This window comes from Microcaecilia unicolor, chromosome 12, assembly GCF_901765095.1.
Source record: "Microcaecilia unicolor chromosome 12, aMicUni1.1, whole genome shotgun sequence".
NCBI classification, from domain to species: Eukaryota; Metazoa; Chordata; class Amphibia; order Gymnophiona; family Siphonopidae; genus Microcaecilia; species Microcaecilia unicolor.
Window position 1 is genome coordinate 65,983,431 of NC_044042.1, and position 12,298 is coordinate 65,995,728.

General features: G+C 43.6%; 1 protein-coding gene across 2 annotated transcripts in view; it reads right to left on the minus strand.

The window, feature by feature from the left end:
* NPEPPS (aminopeptidase puromycin sensitive) overlaps positions 1 to 12,298 on the minus strand; it is a 216,894-nt gene that overhangs the window by 150,850 nt on the left and 53,746 nt on the right. Inside the window, exon 1 of one of the 2 annotated variants that reach the window (XM_030220857.1) lies at positions 2,570 to 2,588. The exons of the other annotated variant lie outside the window; for it this stretch is intronic. The gene's annotated coding sequence lies outside the window, so the exon portion shown is untranslated. Of the gene's footprint in view, positions 1 to 2,569; positions 2,589 to 12,298 lie in introns of those variants that run through there. 2 annotated transcript variants of the gene reach the window in all.

The window sequence follows — 12,298 nt, forward strand, 5'->3', positions numbered from 1 at the left end:
AGCAATTACACAGTGCAAAAAAGTGCTATTTACAGAGAGAAGCTGTGCCGAGAGCTTTACAAACCACACTATCCAATGGCCTTCCTCCTAACAACTGCAGCTTAGATCTTCTAGCTCCCTGCTAGCCAAAACCCCCATGATTCACAGTTGCAGCACCCCTATGGCAAAGACAATGTTCACCCTCCAGTGTCATAGCTATTGGCATCAGTGACTCCTTTGGCACCCCCTGCAACTGATGAAGCACACCCCTGATAGCCCCCCATCAGTGCTAAATCCATATCACAGTAGATCTAACTTCACATTGACAGTCTGTTGCTGGAACCCAGCTGCTCCCTTTTCCAGACTCAGCTTCATTAGAGATCAAAACACAGGGGAAAGCAGGCACTGAACAGCACTTCCATATTTGAACATGCAAACAGCTACTGGATCTATCATCTCTGGACATATTGCATCCAAGCCCCCCCCCCCCCCCCCCCCCCCCCCCACACACACACACACCTCAATTCCAATACCCATGTGCTTACTTGCAGCTTATCATATTGGATCTCAATCTAACCCATGAAGTTTGCTTTGGAGTGTGTAAATACTACTGGTTCAGTTTGGACTTTGTTTCCTACAGCAGTACCTATTATATCCTGATCCCAAGCCTCTGTCAAATGGCTCTGAACAAATCTGGTCCCAATTTTGTGGATGTACTTCCAAATCCACAAGACCTTTTTGAGTTCTCCAGACAGACATCTGGTTAAGAGTATCATACTATCACTATCCCAAGCACTGACAGAAAGGACAAGTGATGTCTTTCCTGTCTGACCAATACTGGTGTTTGGGGGTTGGTCCTTGCTGCCATCTATATAGTGGCCTAGTGGTTAGGGTGGTGGACTTTGGTCCTGGGGAACTGAGGAACTGAGTTCGATTCCCACTTCAGGCACAGGCAGCTCCTTGTGACTCGGGCAAGTCACTTAACCCTCCATTGCCCATGTAAGCCGCATTGAGCCTGCCATGAGTGGGAAAACACGGGGTACAAATGTAACAAAATAAAATAATATAAGCCTCACCGAAGAGGCAACATTCTTGCTCAGTTTGCAATACATTCCCATGGTCTTATACTCTAACATTGTATCAGCTCCCACATCAATCCATGCTATAAATATTGCTTGACAGTATAAAAAGAACACATGCTTCTGGTTTATTTGAACAAGAAACCCACCATGGGTTTCCCAGATAGGGCTCTAGAGATCTAAATTGGAGGGTGGCATGGGGAGTGTCGGAACTTCAATATTAGCCACCGTTCTAAGCACATCTAGATGTTCTATGGAATGAATAGTGGATAAATTGATACTCTGGCTGAGACAGAGCAAAGGAAAACTTAACAGCCTGGCTGGAGGAACTTAACAACCTAGGTGAGCAAGGGTGTTGTTCCCCCCCCCCCCCCGGGGGGCATATTGGAAAACCATGAAGCTTGCATTGGACAGCAGTAAAGACCCCAAATCACCTTGAAGGGTAAGCAGGAAGGGGTGTATGTCACTTTCTGCTGACTTTCCCAGACACTAAAAGCTTAAATGCACCCTCCTTGGGGCAAACTTTTTGTTTTTTGTACTTCAAGTTATTAGATCAGCTATCAGAACAAATCATATTCATATTCCAAAGAGATGTAGATACTTTGATCAGTTAACTCGTACCCAACAAAACCCTCATCCCTAACCCCTACTTTGCAGAAGGGAGACTGCCAAAGAATGTTCAGGCCATATTTTAATAATCCACCCCAACCAACGGAGATAATCTGCACCTCACTCTCTAACATCCACCACAGTCATGTCCAAAGTTGCAACCCAGCATTTAATTCTGTCATTTTTCTGTTAGATGTATCCTGCAGGACAGCCTAACTAAAATATGATGCCCATACCTTATTATACTGTTTTCAGGGTCCCCTATCTTACTGCTGTGAGATACAAGTGAGAAGATGTTTGTTCTATGTTAAATCATTGAATTACAAGGCACCTTTGCGCTCCTCCAAGCCACTGCCAATTCCATTCTAACAGTCATCAACAAATTTTGTTATACATGCCATTATCCCCGACTACAAACAAAAGAATATATTTGGCTCTAGGAGTAATTTTTATGTACTATTTCCCTCGCCTATACCCAAACTGTTTCACCATTAGGCAATCCCACCAAATATGGAAACAGGTACCCCTTTCTCCACACTATCTGCAACATAAATCTACTGCCACACTATACATGTCTAAGGGCAGTTGGTGGGTTTTATCCAGCCATAACCACTTCTGAGAAGCATTATCAAAAGATGGAGGTTTCTTGATTGAATTTCATAATGCCAGTAACCTTCTTTACAAAGGTATTGGCATTATGGGGCTTTTACATCACCTTACAGAAGATCCCTTAAGATGCCTAGTTGTTAAACCCTGGTGAACAAAGGTTCAACCCTGCAGACAACCAGATGGCCAGTTGCTAATCTCTCTATACTGCCATTGGTAGAGCCTATAATGACACACCCTACAAGGGTAAGGACAAAAAGGACAAGAAAAAGTATGGAGAAATTTTATTTACTTACAGAATACATCTCTTCCAGCAGGCCTGGCCCCTGACCACGACTCTGGAGACAAGGAAACCCACCATGGCCACTCCTCAAACACCATGAGCCGTGTTGTGCTAAGCAGTATATAAAAAGTGAACAAATCAAATCGTCTGTGCCTCAGATGGCGACACAAACTGATCGTGGGTTTTCAACACTCATCTAAGGAAGAGTAACTCCCCCATTTCCAAATAGCCTTCCCAATCATCTCCTGTTTTAATAAGTGACTATGCAGTTTTGTTTTTTTTCCCACAGGTTGTAATCTAGAACCTCCTAGCCTTGCCAATAGATCCAGCACAACACATGAACAGCTGACAGGCTTCCTCCTATTGCTCCCCAACTCTACCCTTTACAAGTCTCCTTCTTAATGCTTTGAAGAGAAATAAAAGGAACTTCCTAACCACAACCAGTTTCACTTGATCTTAAGCCACAGAACATTCACCCATATCTGCATTCTGATCATTATAAGTACATAAGTAATGCCACACTGGGAAAAGACCAAGGGTCCATCGAGCCCAGCATCCTGTCCACGACAGTGGCCAATCCAGGCCAAGGGCACCTGGCAAGCTTCCCAAACATACAAACATTCTATACATGTTATTCCTGGAATTGTGGATTTTTCCCAAGTCCATTTAGTAGTGGTTTATGGACTTGTCCTTTAGGAAACCATCTAACCCCTTTTTAAACTCTGCCAAGCTAACCGCCTTCACCACATTCTCCGGCAATGAATTCCAGAGTTTAATTATGCGTTGGGTGAAGAAATATTTTCTCCGATTTGTTTTAAATTTACTACACTGTAGTTTCATCGCATGCCCCCTAGTCCTAGTATTTTTGGAAAGCGTGAACAGACGCTTCACATCCACCTGTTCCACTCCACTCATTATTTTATATACCTCTATCATGTCTCCCCTCAGCTGTCTCTTCTCCAAGCTGAAAGCCCTAGCCTCTTTAGTCTTTCTTCATAGGGAAGTCGTCCCATCCCCGCTATCATTTTAGTTGCCCTTCGCTGCACCTTTTCCAATTCCACTATATCTTTCTTGAAATGCGGCGACCAGAATTGAACACAATACTCAAGGTGCCCTCGCAGCATGGAGCAATATAACGGCATTATAACATCCTCACACCTGTTTTCCATACCATATACTGTTACAATCCCACCCCTGGTCCATCAGCATCATTTTAAGTGTTCATGCACCACTCAAAGTACAACAGCAAGGTTTCCAAATCCTTTTGCTCTGCTTCAGACTGTCTTGGACATAATTTGCCAAATCCCTTTTCTCTGTCTCGACACATTGCTATGCCACATATGTAGAATCCTTCTGATTCTTTAGAAGTTAGTCTCTATTCCCTCACCATATCAGCCTCATGCTTTACTGAAGCACTTCCTTTTCTACACAGCAGTAGAGAGAGTGTTCATGCCATAAAAACAATCACCACCACAGTGGGTCAGACCAAAGGTCCATCTAGTCCACCACAGGCCACACACAAAGGAAACAATGACAAGGATCCTGCTAAACCACATTTTTAGAACTCCAGTTTATTCAATAAACCTAAACAGTCACGTTTCAGCACACATCCGCCTGCCTCAGGAGTATCAGGAAAATCATTCAAACAACTCCTGAATGAAAACAGATGATAGATGGCCAATTTAAAAATAAGGACCGCTCCTCATACTGCTGCAGACACTGCTCACTCAGGATAATGCTCCTTAATACAATGGAGCCCAGCATCTTATTTCTAACAGTGGTAAATCCAAGTCACATGAACCTGTGGCTGGATACCACAGATTAGCACGATTCCGTGCTATTAACCTCCAAGGATAGGCAATGGCTTTCCCCAGGTATACCTTACCAGCTTATGGACTTTTCCTCCAGGTTACTGACCAAGCCTTTTTTTTTTAATCCAGCTACACTAATGCTTTTACAACATCCTCTACCTACAGGATCCAGAACTTTAACTATGCATTGAGTGAAAAAATATATTTTCTTTGATTTGTCTTAAACGTACTATTTAGTAACTTCATGGCATGTCCCCTAGTCTTCATACTTTTTGAAAGGCAAGGTGAAATTTATTTTCTTACCTGTTAACTTCCTTTGGAGTCCTGCTAGATCAACCACTCCAGTGGGTTACATCCCCCAACCAGCAAATGGCAGTATAGGAAAAAAAAAATTTCTAATGACATCACCAATATAACAGCAGGTGCAGCCTAGAGTTAATCAAAATACCGCGAACAAAGCCCATAAAAATAGCAAAACACCCCATAGGACCCCAGAAATGTCTCCCAACAATGAAATCAAACATTGAGTAATCTGAAGAAATAAAGGAGCTGACAAACTGAACAGGACAACCACACCCCTGAGTAATGAGTGGGTACTCCCAACCCCTAGTCTTCCGAGGATGATAGGCTGGTCTAGTAGGACTCAAAGAAATTAACAGGTAATAATAAATTTCACCTTCCTTATCATCCAACAAGACCAGTCCACACCAGTGGAATGAACCAAAGTCTATACATCCAGGGGGAGGAAGATAAAGCCACCTACACAACTGCCCTGCCAAAGGTGCTGTCACCTCTGGCCCCCAGATTCAACTTGTAATGCTTTACAAAGCAAAAACAAGAAGACCAAGTCACTGCTCAACAAATGTCCTCTGGAGAAACTACCTGTGTCTCCACCCAGTAAATGGTCTGAGCTCTAGTCAAATGGGCTTGTAGTACAACTGGAACTACTTTACTGACCAAGATGTATATCACCTCAATGAGTTATATAGATCCAGCATGCAACTGATGCCTTAGAAGCTGCTTCCCATTTGTGCAACTCACTAAACAGAATGAAAAGATGGCCCAGTTTCCTAACCAGATATTGCAGCATAAATATGAACATCTAGTTTGCACAAAACATGATCTACCCTCCCCCACCAGGCCCACATAGAAAGTAATGTAGTGAAACTACCTAGTTCAAGTGGAAATGCGAGACTACCTTAAAGAGAAAGGAGGGCACCATAGTGTCATCCTAACAGGACAAAGAGGGAGAACCTGGAGCTCCAAGATCTAGCAGACTGAGCAAATGGTCAAAAATGCAGACTATGAGCCTGGACCTCCAGACCACAACACAAAGGGTCTCCCGTTTACTCAAGACCATCTCTGAAAGTATCCAATGGAGGGGAAAAATCTTTGCCAGCTTGCGGTAACCCACCACTGGAGAATCTCAGTCATCCTCTAAAGACAGTTTACTGGAATCTAGGGAGTCAGAACCATGCAAGGATGATGCCCCCCCCCCCCCCCCAGTGTCTCATCCCTCCCAATCCAGATTCCAACGGGGAAAGCTCTGGGTGCTGACCCCTGCTGTTGGCCACGCCAACTTGCTTCAAGGTGGTGGCAAGGACAAAAGCATAGGCAGGTGCAGTGGGAAGGAAAGAGACTGCAAACACTGGACAACCACAAACAGCAAACTGGGACCAGTCCCTGGGATCTCCCCCCTACTCCCCTCCAAAGGTCAGGAACCCTACCCACCAGCCCTTCTGAGATGGAGCCAAAATCCCACCCAGGGGCCCTAAAGGGCTGTTCAGGCACAGGGGACAGAGACCCATTCCCTATGCCCCCCCCCGACCCCCCGTTTGCACACACATGGCCTCTACAGTAAGCCACATAGACAGATCAAACACGGCTGTGCCTCCTGCAATAAATTGAGGGTCTGCAGCTGCCAGGACCCAAACCCAAATGAAGATTCACTGCAACAAGGGCACCTGTCTGCTCCGGGAGCTTCCTAGCACGGATTCCTCCATTCCTGAAGGCCCTAACTCCTGCAACTGGGGCATGATAAGCCAGATGCCTCCACAGCCAGCAACCACAGGAGTTGCAGCGGCACCTAGGCATGCTGCCAGACTCACCTGCACAGCCACCCCCCACCCCGCCCAAGAGGGGATTCCCCAAATAGCCTAAGGCCAGGAGACCCCAATGAAATCTCCTCTCTCTAGAGCTCAGACCTAGCATGGTTTCACTTGTACTCAATGTACTTTGGTTTTGTTTCTTTGAACTTCATGCAACATACTTGTGGGGAGTTTTCCAACTTGTATTTTTCTAGGAGGTAGTTCAGGGAGAGGGGGGAAGAGGAGAATGGGATTCGAGCCCACACAGCAGGGACCCCCTTAGGGCCTGTGCAGCTGCTCCAGGGACCTGAGTAAGAGGGGTTAAAAAACCCACACTCCTTTAACTAACCAAGGAGAAGACCGTGGACCAATCCCAGGAGACAGTCCAAGTCTAAGGACTCAACCAGGCAGAGACCGGCTTTGGCCTTCATCTTGGGGAGTCAAGCCAAAAAAAAAAAAAAGCAGATACCAGCTGCACCAATCCAATCTGCAAAGAAAGAAAAAAATGGAGGGGGAGGACCAATCAAATTCCAACTCAAGGAATTCAAAAGAAAAACAAACAAAAAAACACAAATATGCAACAAAGCTAAAATAGTCCTTATTGACAATCAACTTGTTAAATTATAGACCGGTAAGCCTGACGTTAGTGCCAAGCAAAATGGTAGAGACTATTATAATGAACAAAATTACAGAGCATATTCAAAAGCATGAATGAGACAAAGCCAACATGGATTTAGTGAAGGGAAATCTTGCCTCACTAATCTATTACATTTCTTTGAAGGGGTGAGCAAACGTGGATAAAGGTGAACCAGTTGATACTGAGTATCTGGATTTTCAAAAGGCATTTAACAAAGTACCTCATGAAAGCCTCCAGAGGAAACTGGAAAGTCATGGTACTGTTCTATTGTGGATTAAAAACTGGTTAAAAGAAAAGAGAGAGTAGGATTAAATGGTCAGTATTCTCAATGGAGAAAGGTAGACAGTGGGGTTCCGCAGGGATCTGTGCTGGGACCGCTGCTTTTTAACTATTTATAAATGATCTAGAGATGGGAATTAGAGATTTGCACAGGGACAGAAATCTTACCCATCCCCACTAGAATTTAACCTGTCCCCACCCCGTCCCAGTAAGAATTGAATGGTACATTAAAAAAAAATTCCGCCGCCGGTGGGCTTAAGTCTTTAGAGTAATTGAAAGGACCTGGGAACATACAATGGGGAGATGTCTATGCACAGTCAGTTAAAGCATTACATTTGAACACTGCGGGAAGAGTCCCTGGGTAAAGGTACTGGAACTTAAGTGCATAACTTTTTTTGACACGATATTTGAGTCTTCCTCTTCTATCTCAGGAATCCACAAAGCTTTGTGGAACCTGGGTACTCAAAAGGAGCTGGAGGCTACCAGACATCACTGGGAACTTGACACGGGATTGAACTTGGAATAGTGGGATATGCTCTTCGCTATACGGAGTATTCCAAAGCTCACCGGAAGTGCTTCTTATAGAGAGTGTTATTTTCAGGTTCTTTTGAGGGACTATTTCACTAGAGCTCAGGTGGTTCATGCAGGGGGTTTGTCCTCTTCAATATGTCCCAAATGCAATAAATCAGACAATACTTTTTTAGTTTTCATGTTTTTATTGATGAGAAAACACAACAATGCATGTTTATCAATTGTCGAGTAATACAGTGTGGAAATACGTAATATAAACATAATAAATTCCAGTAAAAGCATCCGTCGTCAAACTTTTAATCTCCTCCCCCCCCCCCCACACCTCCCATAAACCTGTTTTTATTCCAACCTTTGAGTGATTACAAATCAAAATAACCACCTCCTTCACAAAAAAAAAAAAAAATCAGATAGTGAAACATACAGACTATCAGCAAACTTTTAAAAAGTCCCCCCCCCTCTTCCACCCAACCCTCTATTTATATAACATTATGACATGCAGAAACCTGAACCTTGAACACAGCCCACCCTCCCATCTCCCTCCTTCTCCCCTATCTTCAGACAATATTTTTTATTATGCCTTTTGGACATGTGGGCAGGTCCGCCACTTTTGGGATCGGGTCACTGCATAACTGTCATTGATCATTCGGCGTCGGGTGACGCAGTCCCAGTCCCTTTTGCTGTTGGACTGTTTTGGGTCAGTGAGGGGAGCTTTGGTAGAATCAAAGATGATGCTCTGGAAGGCTTACTTGTTGGCACATAAATGCATTTTGCAGACTTTGGTTTCAGATGCATCCCCTGAATATTCGCACTGGCGCAATCAGCTGCATCAATTGGTAACATGGGAGGCAAGGGAGGCAAGAGGTTCCCATAAATGTAAAACTCGCTTTCTGAAGCTTTGGGGATCCTATCTGTCCTCTCTGTCTCCCAGAGGTAGAAGTTTGGTGATCAATGTAATGTGAAGTAGTTAGCGGGCCGATTAGATTATTACTTGAGTTTGGACTCCATATAAGATCCACAATTAACCATGAAGGTACCTGGAGGGGGGGGTAGAGGGAAAGGAAGTAGGATGCTCTTAATGGTCCTGATCCTTTGAGCTCGGGGGGTCATAAGGAACCAGAACTCACGGGACCTGGGAGGGGTTTGATACTATGCTTATTGCTGGATTGTAGTTCTACAGCATGGGAGTGGGATGAGGGTAAAGGGGGATAAATGAGAAATATTTGTTGACAGCCCATTTTAGTGGCTTCAGTTTCTGTATTATATTGAATGGTCAAATATTTTCTGTCTTGAAACATCTGTATTGGCTATGTTGAGTTGTCAATAAAAAAAATTGATGAAAGAACTTGGTACTCGGTAAGTGAGAGGCTGGCACAAGTGCAGCATACACTTCCACAGGAATCCCGCAGGAACGGCTTTCGTCCCTGCAGGAACCCTATGGGTTCCACAGGATTCCCGCAAACCCCGTTCCCATGCAAGTCTCTAATGGGAATACCTAGTGAGGTAAATTTGCTGATGACACAAAGTTATTCAAAGTTGTTAAATTGCAAGAGGATTGTGAAAAATTACAAGAGGACCTTACGAGATGGGAGACTGGGCATCCAAATGGCAGATGTCGTTTAATGTAAGCAAGTGCAAAGTGATGCATGTGGGAAAAAGGAACCCAAACTGTAGTTACATGATGCAAGGTTCCACATTAGGAGTCACTGATTAGCGAAGGGATCTAGGTGTCATTGACCTCTGCTCACTGTGCAGTGGTAGCTAAGAAAGTAAATGGAATGTTAGGTATTATTAGGAAAGGCATGAAAAACAAAAATGAGGGTGTTATAATGCCTGTGCATCGCTCCATGGTGCGACCGCACCTCGAATATTGTGCTCAATTCTGGTCACCACATCTCAAAAAAAATACAGTGGAATTAGAAAAAGTGCACAGAAGGGCGACGAAAATGATAAAGGGGATGAGACGACTTCCCTTTGAGGAAAGGCTAAAGTGGCTAGGGCTCTTCAGCTTGGAGAAAAGACGGCTGAGGGGAGATATGATAGAGGTCTACAAAATAATGAGTGGAGTGGAATGGGTAGACATGAATCGCTTGTTTACTCCTTCCAAAAACACTAGGACTAGGGGAGCTCATAATGAAACTACAAAGTAGTAAATTTAAAACAAATCAGAGAAAATATTTCTTCACTCAATGTGTAATTAAACTGGAATACATTGCCAGAGAATACAGTAAAAGCAGTTAGGTTGGCGGGACTTAAAAAAGGTTTGGATAACTTCCTAAAAGTCCATAAGCCCATAAGCCATTATTAAGATGGACCTGGGGAAAATCCACTGCTTATTTCTAGGATAAGCAGCATAAAATGTATTGTACTGTTTTGGGATCTTGCCAGGTACTTTATGACCTGGATTGGTCACTGTTGAAAACAGGATGCTGGGCTTCATGGACCTTCGGTCAGTCCCAGTATGGCAACACTTATGTGCTTACTGTCTTATGTTAAATTCAACAGACTCAACTCAGCCCTGTGTTTCAGTGTAATTCAGTCTAGTTGATAATACAAAGATGTCAGTCTATGCAAGGATCTCAGTCAAGTCCAACCAAAAAAATTAATTTAGCACCATCCGTGCACAGAAATTATCTGTAAAGCAGCAATGTAGAGAAACATCTGACTTCAAAATTATTTAAGCAGGGAAATCGCAGTAAGGCTCACTGCACAGAACAAATGTAGAAAGCAGTCTGACATTAAAGCTATCCGCAAACAGCAATGCTGAACTGCTTGCAACTCCAGAGTTAGAATTTGATTGGTTTCCTTCCCCCCACCCCCATTTTTTCTTTTCCTTGTTGGTTTGCTTACAGGTTTCTTGTTTTTGGTATGCCAATCCAATCTGCACCATTTTCTGGAGGTAAAGAAATTACTGATTAGCTCTAGTCTGAGCCTGCTGTTATACTGGTGATGTAACTGGAAACTGTTTATCCTCTACTTCCATGAGCAGGTTGGGGGATATAAAGCTCTGGAACCTGCTTCCAGAGAATGCGGTAAAAGCAGTTATCATAGCTGGGTATAAGACAACTTGGAAAATTTTTGGAAGGAAAGTCCATAAAAGGTAGACTTCGGGAAGATTACTGCTTAAACCTGGAGATAAAATGGAGAAATTGGTTTTACCCATTCCATGCCACACAGGATTTTATAGACTTTTATCATATCTCCCCGTCTCTTCTCCACAACAGAGAGCCCCAACCTCGCCAGCTTTTTTCCTCATGAATAATTCATCCCTGTATCATTTGAGTTGCCCTGCTCTGAACCTTTTCTAATTCTGCCACATCATCTTCAGATGCTGTGACCAGAACTGCACACAATACTCAACCCCCTCATTCTATAACAGGTTGCCTAAAGTTAGGTGTCAATATACATGCTAAGGTTATAGAATACTAGCACTTATGTATGTAACTAACAGCCATGCACATAAGTGTCAGTATTCTATAACGTGCAACTCGCTTAGCGCATAAATGCAAGAGGAGGCAGATGGGCAGGGGAAGGGGGTGTGTCCAACAATTACGCACACAACACAGAATTACTGATAGCTATGTGCTAAAATGCCGTATTTAGGCACGCATATTTATGCCCACTACTGACATGGTTGTTAAGTGGGTGCACTTAAGTGCTGGCATGTAAATGCTGACTTGTGTTAGTATTCTATAATGGAATCCGGCCAAGAGTTTGCGATCAGCATGCAAACTGGTGCCCTTTACAGAATTCCCCCGTGTGGTCACACTATGGAACAACACCAACGTATATCTTTTTGTTTTATTTCCTATTTCTTTCCTAATATTGGTGCCCTTTACATAACTCCCCCAAGTGTGGTCACACTATGGAACAATACAGAGGTATAGCTTTTTGTTTTATTTCCTATTCCTTTCCTAATACACCCAATATTGTGTTTTTCTAGCCACCACTACACACAAAGCAGATTTTAACACGTTGTCCACAATGACACCTAGCTCTTTTTCCTTTGTTGTTAACTCCTAATGTGGAAGATAACATGTAGCTAATTTGGGTTATTCCTCTCTATCTGCATCACTTTGTACTTGTCCATATTAAATTTCTACTCCTGGGGAAATTCTACGCAACTGCACAAAACAGAATTCCCCTCCTACACACAGAATTAAGCACTTCCAGCATATAATTCTGCAAAGGGCAAAAAACAACACAGGAACTGGAATGGTTAAGCCCCCCCCCCCCTCCCTCAGAGCTCCTGAATTCATTCTCTGAGCTCTCCCCTGTCCCAAGTGTGCACTGGCCAGTTTGTCTTGTTCATGGGCTCTACGGTGTCCCGCATAGTTCAAATTCAGCAGCAAGAACCAAGGCAGCAGATAAGCAGGATGCAGCCCACCATACAGCACACT